Genomic DNA, 10,447 nt, shown 5'->3' on the forward strand with positions numbered 1-10,447 from the left:
TGCCCTGAGGGAGAGAGAATCTTAAGCAGACTCCATGCCTAGTGTGGAGCCAGACCTGGGGCTGGATCTCACAACTCTGAGATCATGACCTGAGCCTAAATCAAGAGTCTGATGTTTAACTGATTGAGACTGAGAAGTTTGGGTGAAAATCCTGGGTACACGTTCATGTTATGCATTGGGATCTTTGTGCTCATCCCTGTGTTTCTCATAGACCCCACTTTAATGGAGAGTTCTGTAAAGACCACTCCCCCCACACATGCACACGTACATACATACCATTTTTGTGCAGGTGACTTTCTCCCTCCTCTCCTCTCCTTGCTCCCCACTCCCAGAGCCTTTCCCCCCTTGATTGGATAGGGCAGCCTTCATGAGCTTTGATCTCCAACCCTGGGTCTCCCCTGAGGTCTGTCCACCAGCACCTCCCAACAAAACCTTCTCTACTCTCCTTGTTTCCTCCTCAGCCCGCCCCCACCCCCCACACCAGCACACTTAGGTTTTGATAGAATCTACCCAAGAATTACTCTGAATGAAAACAGTTTAGGCTGATAATTTTTTTGAAAAATTTAGCTAATTTATTAGCATTCTTGACGGTGAACACAGGGGATTGTGGGAGGCACAGGGGATTGTTGGTGACACACAGGGCCACTCAAGTGCTCCCGTTGTGAACACAGGGGATCCTGGGAGGCAGAGTGCTTTGCTGGAGTTACACAGGGCTGAGCATATGCTGTGGGCACAGGGCACAATGGGAGGGAAGAACGTAGGGCAGTTCTTTCATAATCTGCTTGGTATGTAGGTGGGAAGGGGAGAGAGGAGGCAAGCCCAAGAAGCAGGAGTGAAGTGAAAGTAGTGGAATTGGAAAGGATGGACAGATAGTAGTCAGGGGTCTTTGTTCTGAGAAATGTACTACAAGTAGTGGGATTTGTAGCCAGAGAACCGGGAGTTTGAATCCTGTTTCTGCCCTTTCCTTGCTGAGTGAACTTGAGCCTGAATTTTCTAATCTGTAAAGTTCAGATAATAATACCTACCTTCCCAGACCATGGTGAGGATTAAATGAGATGATGTACACAAAATACTTAGTACAGTAGCTGACACATGGTAAGCAGCTGATAAATATTATTACCATTATTAAGCAGGTATTACAGAAGACTTGAGAGGAGAGACACCCAGTTGGCTTTTGGGGGAGGGGGCATGAAGTGGTTTATCACCATGGGAGACCACAGGTCTATTCCTTACTGGCTCCTGCTTTCTCTGCTGCTGGGACCGCAGACTCCAGTTGCTGCAAATTGCCTTCCTCACTTTGCTAAGGAAGAAGGACCCTTGGGTCTGAGGTCTGGAGCTGGCCTAGAGGGCAAATCTGGACACTGGCCTGAGCCTCAAGGATTCCTCTCTGCCTGAGTCTCCCAAGTGACCAGGGCAAGTCTCCCAAGTGACCAGATGAAATGCTAATCCAGTGGGGGCACCTTACCTGTCTATTTATACCTCTCGACTACAGCCATTCCTCCTCCTGTGGCTCACATAGCTCCTTTGGCCCTTGAGAGGGACAGCCTGGGAGTCCCAGGCACCATGTGGAGCCTTCTCAGTCTCTCCCTGCCTTTTGCTTTAGCTGCCTGGATCTCAGCCTGGACTGGATCAGAAGTCAGGACAGTCATAGCAGTCCCCAGAGCCGGGGCTGGGCTCTCCTCCCTCGCTCAGCCCCAGCCTTCCCTGTCCCTGGTTAACTGACGCAGAAACAAATTAATTGTCTTCAGTTGCTTTACTTGGCCTGTGATAGGCAATCCATTTGCACATTTCTCAGTAACAAAATGCAATAAAATATAACACCCCTTCCTCTACTTGGGAGTGTCTTCATTTCTTGGGTTCAGTAAAGCACTTGGTTGTTTGCTGCTTTGCAAGAAAATATGTAACTGTGATCGTTTCTCCATGACAAAAAGAAATTTTTTAAAAAGATTTTATTCATTTATTCGAGAGAGACAGAGCATGAGCAGTGGAGAGGAGGCAGAGGGAGAGGGAGAAGCAGGCTCCCTGCTGAGCAATGAGCCCGACGTGGGGCTTGATCCCAGGACCCTGAGATCATGACCTGAGCCAAAGGCAGATGCTTAACCAACTGAGCCACCCAGGTGGCCCCCAAAAGAAATTTTTTATCACTAAAATCATATTGAGCCCTTTCTGCTTTGTTTTCATGCTTCTGCATAAAAATTAACTTTTCATTTCAATGCTGAATCATAGTGTAATCTTGGAAGACGTATTAAATGACAAACTCAAAATATTCTGTACCAACACTGCAGATCCCTCCACTGAGGTGACACCACGACCAGCAATGACTGAGTGCTCACATCCACATAGATGACAATTACTTCATTTCTGCCACCTGCCCAACGGTGATGATGATGCCATTAATCCTAAGGGGATCCGAATTTTAGAGATGTTAAAACATGAGGGGGAGAAGCATGCCTTGATAGGCAAAACACAATTGTTTTGCAAAAATATGATAGCAACCTGTATTTTTCATTCAATATTCTACCCTCAACATACTTCCATGTCAAGGATCATCTAGAGCAACATTCTTAAAAATAACCTTGGATTCCATTTTATTTCATTGTGTTCCATTGACTGAATTTATTATTCACCAAAACCCTATTTTGGAGTAAGTTAGGTACTTCCTTTTTTTTTTTTTTTTTTTCAGAATTATTAACAACGATGCAAAGACCATCTTTACAGATAAATAATTGCACACAGCTTTTGTAATTTTTAAAGGACTTTGGTACATATTGCATTATTAATTTTTAGTTTGATACCAAGAAAAATTGGCAGAGGTATTCTTCGCCTATGAGATCTTAAGTGTTACAAGGTGATCTTGCTCATTTCTATGTTGGGAATCCCAAATGTTGTTGTATCTATTGACACACAATTTCTCCTCAATTAGAATTGCCAGATTTAGTTTTAAAAAAAAGCACAAGACACCCACATTTTAAAATTTAAAATTAAATTTTAATTTCAGATAAACAAATGTTTAGTATACATATGTCCCATGCAGTATTTGGGGCATATACTAGAAATTATTTATTGTTTATCTGAAATGCAAATTTAACTAGATATGCTATATTTTACATGGCAACCTTATTTGAATGTATTCTGGGAGTCTGCAGGATCCTGTGCTGACCTGGCTCAGCTCCTTTTGGAAGTTGAAGGTCAGCTTCCTTAGAGTTACTTTGTTCCTTGAGCACATGATTATTTTAATAAAAGAGTTGCATTTAACCTTAGCTCTTCCATTCCGTGAAAGGTACTATCAACCAGGCGGACAGGGAGAACTGGGGAAGGACCAGTAGACTCAGAATCCTAAGGCAGAGAATAGTAACCCAGCCTAGCCCTTCCTAACTGTGTTACCTCCATCTCCTGGAGACTCTATTTTCCTACATAAAAAATAGGGAACAATATTATGACTCTCGTCAGTATTGCTACATAATAAATAGCAGTGGGCTGGTTTACATGAAAGGTTTTTTTTTTTTTTTATGAACTGCAAACCTCCAAACATTACAATCTAAAACTCATGGGGAAAAGTCCCATGATGCCAGAGCTGTAGACATACTGAATTTTCCCACGTTTGTGTTGCTGTGATCTCCTCCGACAGTCACTGTAATCAGAGAGCTGTATCCTGCAATGGCGTGCAGACATTTAAACAAAAACAGACAAAGACTGGGAATTGGGGTAGGGATGGCTACTAATGCCATGCCTCCCAAGTCCAAAATACATCAGAACACATTTGGTATACATAAAAAGGATCTGAATAAATACTTATGTGTGTTTGTTATATGTATTTATTTGGTGGGAATAGTTTACTTTTTCTTTTCTTTCCTGAAAGATACAAAGAACATAATTGACGGTGGGCCTGGGGGGAGTGGGCTAGGGGTTGGGAGGTGGGGTAGGGAGCTTTTGCATTTTGGGCTTTACCTGGCTGTTCTTTAATTTCTTGGAAGATCAGAAGCAGAGCTCCAAGGCCTCTGAACCTGGCAACGGATGAGGGAAGACGTGGTCTCTTCGTCCAAAAGCTGAGGACAGATGCAGTGAGACATCAAAGGACTAGGATTTCTGCACAGACGAAGGCCGGCGGCTTGCTGGTAGAGGTCACGGCACTGGCAGAAGTGACCTCCAATGGGAAGCAGAGGGCCTTGACACTCAGCAGTCCGGGGGCCAGTCAGAGTGGGAGTTAGGGGAGCTTTAACTCCATCCCAAAGGGAGGCAGACGGCTCCGAGTGTTTGCTTGTGGCAGGGGTGTCGGGGGGGAGATCCCGGGGGGCCTGACCTAGCAGTGGGGTCACGACAAGTTTCCTCCAGGAAGCCATGTTTGGCCTGAGCGCTGAAGGAGGCATAGGAATTGTCTAGATAGCAGCGGGGGCTGGAAAGATACCAGGTACAGGGAACAGCACGTGTGAATGCCTGAGGCAGGGGCCAGAAGGGGAGCCCATGTGGTTGGACCGAAACCGTGGGAAAAGGCGCACACTGAGGACACAAGGTAGGCAGGGTGCTATCCTGTGGGACTTGGGGGCAAAGGTGGGTTTCATCTTTATCCCAGCAGCACTGGGAAGCTTTTGTTCTGTTGTTTTGCTTTTTTGTTTCGTTTTGTTTTAAGCACTGGAAAGCTCTTGAAGGGTGTTAATTTTATCTAGACGGGATCACTTAGTGGGCAGGGAGAAGAGGGGTACGGGGAAGGAAAAGAGAGGAAGTTTGGAGGCTCTGGCGAAGCCCACTTGAGGGATGAGATGCCCACGGTGGGGCCAGCAGAGCTGGTGCCAGAGTTGGATAGAAGTTTCTGGGTATCTCTTGTGATCTCTGCCTCAAGACACCTGCACCAGCTAGCGCATCTTCCACTCCGAGCTGCCTTGCAATGTGCTTGTGGGGATGGGCACCAAAAGTGAACAGAGATGACAAAGATCCACAGATCTGAAGACCAGTCGTGGGAGCTGCAGACTCTTTGAGACGTCGGTCTGCAGCCCACATTCCCATCTGTGCTCCTGGCCCTCCTCTGCTCCCAGGAGTCGGGATACACAGAGACGCTGATTATTTCCACGTCGGCATTAGACTGTAATGGTGACCAGCCACTAGAATAAGAACTGTTGTGTTCTGGGGCATGAATTTCTTTTGCAGATATTGACTACATTGTTAACCACCTTTTCAGCCTCTTTCTTACTTTTCACCAAGCCTTAGGGACAGGACCTTCTCCTGGCAAAACTGTGAGACCCGATGCCCCAGCTTTGGAAAGTTCTCTTCTGCCTTCAGTACCTCCTCCCCTCTAGGCTGCAGACATGAGAGGCAGCGAAAGTCTCAAAGTCCAAGCCTCTGAATACATGTGGGTGCTGTTGTGATTGGTGAACTAGAAATTTATTTTAATGTTCTACTGAATTCAACATAACTTAGGTCATGATGCATTTTCTTAACCAATAGATCTTAAAAGTCCAACCTGTTATTATGTGTGTGGGGGGGTTCTGTGGATTTTTTTTTTAAAGGGGTCCTTATATTTACTAGTCTAGGGAAAAGGATCAGTAGGTGGATGCATTATTCACTCAGTAAATAGTTATTGCATGCTTCTCGTGTGCAAGGCACCATTCTGAGCCCTGGAGATACTAATGAATGAAACAGACATAGTCCCTGTCCTCAAAAAATGTACCCTGTGGTGGGAGATTGAGGCCAGTCAACAGGTGGTTAGTGACTGGAACACTGGAGGAAAGCTGGTGTTAGGTAGAACATAAGAAGTATGGGTGGAGAGTAGGTTGAGTTTTAGGACTCGGGGCCAAGATGCCTGCCACGCCTTCCTCAGGGATGTGCGTGTTGAAAGAGGAGCCCCAAAATGGGTGAACATTCACACAAAGAACTCGATTTCTGCTGGTGGGATTTCAGGAAGTATTTTGGTGGACTGAAGAAAGCCATTTAAATAGCTCGATTGGAAGACAAATTATAACCTTTGCTAAAATCATGAGGTATTATTCAGAGTATATATATTAATAACCAATATCATCAACATATTAACCATTTAGTGTCCAACATTGATTTATAGGCTGTGCCTATGTGATGGACTCTGTTTTCATATATTTAAAGATCTCTGTCTGATAACTGCCTCTGTAATGTTATTAGGATGTCAGAGTTGCTTCTGGGGTCTGGAATGGCACCACTGTTTGGTGCCTATTAGCCAACTGTTGGAATTTGAGCCTGACCTGCACAGCAGGGAAAGCTCAGTGATAAAATTACCAATAATAGAAACAGAAGCCAAAATAGTTTTTTAAATGAAAAAGAATTTGGAACCTAGCTGGCTGGTGAGAGAAGCATGAGGAGGTGAAGCATCATGCAGAGCTCGTGGGTAATACATGGTATGGGCTTTCTTACTTAGACTATCAACACCCTTTAAAAAAAAATTGAAATCATCCTGAAGGGTATTCTTCTTAATTAATAGGACTTAAGAATATTTTGTTGTTAATGGTTATCATGTTGGAAGGTACTCACAAAACTCCCATTGGGGACCTATCTGCCAAGGGAACACCCAAGGGAGGCTCCACCGAGTGCCACCAAGCTTGGCTTGATTGGGAAATGAGAAATGCATCCAGACCTTCCAGAAACCTTCTGTGCCTGTATTCATCCACTGGGTTGGTGTCATAGCAAACTTCAAAGTGAAGGAGAATGTTTCAGTCATTCACTGTAAGGCAGAAAGGTCAAAGTCTATGAAATCCATAAACCTCCCTATTTAAGCATCCCAGATCAGATGGAGATCAGCTCCGGATGGTGGGGACTTTGCTTTGGGACGAGTTGCTCCACCTGCCTAGCCTCCGTTTTCCTCAGTGGGAGCACTCCCTCAGAGACGGGTTGACATAATCCCCTTGAAGCTCTGATATTGGGGCTTTCTGATTCAGTTACTCCGGGTCCAGTATATTTAGTTTCCCATCCTCTGCTCCTTACTTCCTTTGCTTCCCTTCTCCTCCCAGGAATGTCGGTCACATGGATGGCTGCGTATGTCTAGCCAGGTTGGGCAGGGAGGATTTGTCAGAGAAGATCAGGATCCCTTAGCTGTTTACAGACACTGGTCCGTCACTGGGTCATTCCCCGCCGGGAAGACGGGCCATGTCTCTGCCGGTCCCTCAGGAGAGACAAAGAGCATCATGAAGGGAAGGGGTCAGTTTCCCCACCTGACATTTCACACTGGTATCTAAGTCCCGAAAAGTAGAGTGAACATGGCCAGCAAATCGCCTGACACTGAACGAGGGTAGCAGCCAGGCTTGTCTTTAGAAAGCTAAAGAGAAGCCTGTCTTTACTGACCAGAACACCAGAAGACAGGGGTTAGAGGCCATTACTGGGGCTTCAGTTCATTCGCCCCCTTTGCAGATTTGTAGTGAGGGGAGGGGAAGGCAAAGACGGAAGCCTCCTCTCAGACCTCGAAATCCCTTTGGAGAAACCAGACCCCTGCTGGTAGAGAGAGAACTAACTATTCCTGGCCCCTCATGCGCTGTATGCTAGACAGTCAAGAAGCTACCTATGCATGGAGATCAGCAAACCTGGGCAATCACCTCTGAGCACTTGCGATTCCTTCACAGGCCTGGATTTTACTTCCCCTCAACACGACGCAAACATGTATCTTGGCACCAACCTCAACGTGACTGGGGGCCACGGAGCCTTTCTGTTGTCTTTGCCCTGACAGGACTGAGAGGTGGGTAGAACTGGTTTCACGGCTTCTAATGTCTCTTGTGGCAGCCAGGTTTCTTCTCCTGGGCAACCCCCAGTGCCTGTAAGCTTCTCTTCAAGCACCAGAAGCTGCCACGGGACACCACACGGAGCCTAACCATCCCACGCTGGTGACCCTCTTGCCTCTTGTCCACTGTAGAAGTCTACAAGCTCTCCACAGTGTTGGCAAGGGTATGGGAACGGGCACCCTCATCTACTGCTGATGAGCATATAGATCGGTACAGACTGCAAAGCAAATTATCAGAATTACAAATGACCATATCTTTTGACACACAATTCCACTTTTAGGGATTTCTCCTACAGATATGTGCAAAATTGCAGTACTGCTCATATAGCAAAAGATTAAAAACATACCAAATACCTATTAGAAAGGCACTGGTCAAATAACATAAGGTATATTCATAGAAATATTCTGGAGCCATTAAAATAATGTGAAATGTGTTGGGTTTTCTTTTTTTTTTTTTTTAAACAAACCTATGAATCAATCTCAAAAATCCACTGTTTTTGTTTTTTTAAAAAGATTTTATTTATTTGACAGAGAAAGAGACAGGAAGAGGGGGAACACAAGTGGGGGGCGGTGGGAGAGGGAGAAGGCTTCCCGGCCCAGCAGGGAGCCCGATGCGGGGCTTGACCCCAGGACCCTGGGATCATGACCTGAGCCAAAGGCAGATGCTTAAGGACTGAGCCACCCAGGCGTCCCATCAAAGATCTGTTGTTCTTTAAAAACTCTTAGCTCACGGGGTGCCTGGGTGGCTCAGTCAGTTAAGCATCCGACTTTTTTTTTTTTTTTTAAGATTTTATTTATTTATTTGACAGAGAGTAGAAGAGCACAAGCAGAGGGAGTGGCAGAGGGAGAGGGAGAAGCAGGCTCTGCACTGAGCAGGGAACCCGATGCGGGACTCGATCCCAGGACCCTGAGATCATGACTCGAGCCGAAGGCAGACGCTTAACCATCTGAGCCACCCAGGCGCCCAAGCATCTGACTCTTGATCTTGACTCAGGTCTTGATCTCAGGGCCATGGGTTTGGGCCCTGGGTTTGGGCTCCACACTGGGTGTGGAGCCTATTTAAAAACAAACAAACAAACAAACAAACAAACCCCAAACTCTTAGAATACTCTCAAAGTTTTATTAAGTAAAAAACCCAGAATACTCAGCTGTGTGTATAACCTACTTCCATTCCAGTAAAAACAGGGAAAAGAGTAAGCTATGTCTTTACTTGTCTGGCAGGACACCTGGGATGTTGCTCACGGAGGTTGCCATGAGAAGGACGAGGGGTGCCTGGGGTTTGGGGAGTCGTAGAGACAAATCAGCTAAGTCTTCGTCCTCCAAAGGCTCCTGGTTAAGTTCCAGTATGTTGGCGGAGAGTATGACCCAGTCATCCATTAGCACTTCAAAATGGGCTAATTGATCATAGTTCCAGCAATAAAACAGAATGGAAAAGGATCAGAGAGCAAATCTGGTAAGATTTCTGACACTTGTTGGAGTTGATATATCAACATGGCTCAAAACTGGAATTCTAAAAGGCAGCATGCAGCAGTTGGTGGGAGGCTAGGTGCAGAGAGGGCACGTGGTGGGGGCTGCTCCGTATTCACGTGGCATCCAGTGGCTCACAGTTCCCCGCAGGGCACGCGACGTCCACGACTGTGTGTGGAAGATAGAATTAGAAAAGAAACGGAGTGCAGCCCCCCACTCTGCCACGCACCAGCTCCATAACATAAGTCCGGCCCTCCCTGCCCCGGGTGTCCGCCCCCACAAAGAGGCTGCGATGTTGCAATGAGGCGGCATATACGGCCAAGGATTGGTACGTGAACGTGACAGTGGACTCTGTGCCCGAAGTTCTAGATACCAGTGTTTCTCCGCTTCTGCCCTCCTCCATCGGCGCTTCTTCTCCTCTGGATTTGAGGATGTTAACTCGCTAGCACCTTTCATCGTAACCTGTCCTCTAGAGGCGGGTGCTGCACGGCTCCCGACTTGGTATCTGAACACTGGGTTTCCGAGGCGGGCTCCGGCGCCCCCTTTCTCTGCTATCCCCCGAGTTGGTGATGACCATCTCCTTGCTTACTTTTGCTAAATGGATGTAAAGGCCCATTTAGTTTGGCTTTCTCTCTACTTTCCCAGCTTAGGGGAGCTGCTTACCTCTAACTGGGCGCCCGCTTTGAACCATTCGGAGAGGCCTTCAGTGAAAGTGGGACCCCCACAGCCCGTCCCCGAGACAACCACTGTTAGTCATTTCTTGTATAGACTATGACCGCAGACACATGTATGTGTATATATAACCACCGGGGCCATAATACCTACTCTTCTGAACCTTGCTTTTTTATTTCACAGTGTATCTTTGAGATCACTTTATATCAGTGCACAGAGAGACTCTTTACTCTCCTTGGCTCAGTAATAGAATGTTGTGAGTTATTAGAGGGGTTGGAGTTTTACAGAGGACTGAACATATTTCCGTAACGGAAATTTGCAAAATCTGCTCAAGCTGGCCTTAAGGGAAAGTAAAGGGAGATGATATACAGGCCAGCTGCAAGCAGTGATTTTGGGGGGACGTTATGTTTACACCCCATGAGACTGCTCAGTGGCCCGCTTCCAGCCCCCATGCGTTCCATTGGAAGGGAGAGCCGTAATTTGTGTAACTAGGTCCCTGGATCCGTTCGTCCACCTGTTGCAAGTTCAGACAACGCTACCACACAACTCCCTGCTCCGGTCTGGAGCCGTGTGTCTGGC

The 10,447-nt window shown here is 46.5% G+C and overlaps 1 long non-coding RNA gene across 1 annotated transcript; it reads left to right on the forward strand.

Annotated features, from left to right (window-relative positions):
* Window positions 1-4,202: 4,202 nt before the first annotated feature.
* On the forward strand, window positions 4,203-10,036 carry LOC123852321 (uncharacterized). The gene is made up of 4 exons (XR_006792864.2): window positions 4,203-4,510; window positions 7,575-7,687; window positions 8,951-9,182; window positions 9,347-10,036. It is a non-coding gene; the product is annotated as an uncharacterized LOC123852321 (long non-coding RNA).
* The last annotated feature ends 411 nt before the right edge of the window (window positions 10,037-10,447 follow it).

This window comes from Mirounga angustirostris, unplaced genomic scaffold (genome assembly GCF_029215605.1).
Source record: "Mirounga angustirostris isolate CCGP_5_RB_7025 unplaced genomic scaffold, mMirAng1.0.hap1 SCAF_14, whole genome shotgun sequence".
Lineage (NCBI taxonomy): Eukaryota > Metazoa > Chordata > Mammalia > Carnivora > Phocidae > Mirounga > Mirounga angustirostris.